The sequence below is a fragment of the Apis dorsata genome, unplaced genomic scaffold (assembly GCF_000469605.1).
Source record: "Apis dorsata unplaced genomic scaffold, Apis dorsata 1.3 scaffold_683, whole genome shotgun sequence".
Lineage (NCBI taxonomy): Eukaryota > Metazoa > Arthropoda > Insecta > Hymenoptera > Apidae > Apis > Apis dorsata.
This window is the reverse complement of record NW_006263864.1, coordinates 1,779,846-1,781,355: the sequence shown is the minus strand read 5'-3', so window position 1 is coordinate 1,781,355 and position 1,510 is coordinate 1,779,846. Positions and strand designations below refer to the sequence as shown.

At 45.8% G+C, this 1,510-nt stretch overlaps 1 protein-coding gene across 6 annotated transcripts in view; it reads left to right on the top strand.

The window, feature by feature from the left end:
* LOC102676017 (protein Fe65 homolog) overlaps window positions 1–1,510 on the top strand; it is a 122,391-nt gene that overhangs the window by 14,822 nt on the left and 106,059 nt on the right. Inside the window, exon 1 of one of the 6 annotated variants that reach the window (XM_031513618.1) lies at window positions 109–119. The exons of the other annotated variants lie outside the window; for them this stretch is intronic. The gene's annotated coding sequence lies outside the window, so the exon portion shown is untranslated. Of the gene's footprint in view, window positions 1–108; window positions 120–1,510 lie in introns of those variants that run through there. 6 annotated transcript variants of the gene reach the window in all.

The window sequence follows — 1,510 nt, the reverse complement described above, 5'->3', positions numbered from 1 at the left end:
AAAAAAAAAAAAAAAAAAAAAGAAAGAAAAACGTGCGTCGAACTCGTTCGTTTCGACGAAACTCTTAAAATTCACGATTATCGGAATGACTTTGAACCATGCGTGAATCATGTTTCTCGGTAAAAATCTTCTTGGTGAAAAATCAAATATCTCGATAATAATAAATTAACGGAACGATTAAAAGCCACGAACGATTTCTCGGCGAATTTTGCGCTTCCGTGGAAGCCTGGTAAATGGAGCTTAGATGTAGACCGCTTCCGATAAGGTGTCCTCTCGCCTCTCTTTACCTCCCCGCTCTCTGCCAAAGGCAGCCTCTGGTAATTAAGTCGAGCCCACAGCAACGTCGCTTCCATTGTGCGAGGCAAATGGGCTGTTTAGCCCGGATAGGTACATGACTCCATCCCCCTGTTATTGTGCATGTACCGACGCAATCGATCACCATCTCTGCTTTATTCTTGTACCTTCTACCCTCCTCCTGCCCTCCTACCATTCCCGTTTCACATCTCCCGTCTTCTTTCGACTCTCCACCCATTTTCTTCCATTCCATCTCGGCCTAATTCTGACCTCTTTCCCCTTCAACCTCCACGTCTCGGTCTTCGAATCGCAAATCGCGTCACATTAGATACGAAACGTATTTCAACGAAAAAAAGCAATCCGAAAATTTGTTCGTGTGATATCGCGATACGAAAGAGACAGAGAGAGAGAAAGAGAGAGAGAGATACTCGTTTCATGGCGAATGACAAAAACTGGCGTGTCGGTCTTTCGTTCCGAAACCTTAGAAACATCCGGGAGGAGGATTTGCAAGAGAACGAGTTTCGAGTTCGAAGCGAATCTGGCCAAATGAAACCCGATTCCGTCTGTAATACGTATCCACGCGCGCGTGTGTGTGCGCGCGTGTGTGTATGTTTTCTCTTCTGGAGCGTGGTATATATTCGGGCAAACAGAGCGCGGGCATCGGATCACGCGAGATACGAACGAAAATATTGTTCCACGAAGTTACATTTCGTTTGTGCCGTGAATGCGTGACACTCTTGTCGTCTCTCTTTATACATACGTACGTACACGGGAACGATCGTGTCGAAGCGCGGCTGACTCGAGGATAGGAAATCCAGTTGAAACGAATTCAGGAAAATCCTCTCTGGGGAGTGGACGACTCGTGCTGCTCCCCCTTCCCCGGAAGAGTTTCTGCGAACTCTTTGACACCGGGACACTTTAAAAACGTGCGAGGAATATCTGAAGCACGCCACTTTAGCGGTAACTACTTGCTCGGGAGGATAGAAGGAGAACATTTTTACCATCCCTCCCTCTCTCCCCTATCGAGATGGAATTACCTCTCGTTCAAGATCATCCCTTCTTCTTTCGAGCTCTCATTCGAATCTCTCGTGCATATTTATCGTTGCCACTCGGTCTCAACCAATTTTACGTGAGTGATTTTAAATGTTCCATTGGTTCCATTCGACGAATTTTTAATCCTCTCGTCGAAATTTATTCAAATTTCTTCGCAATTACA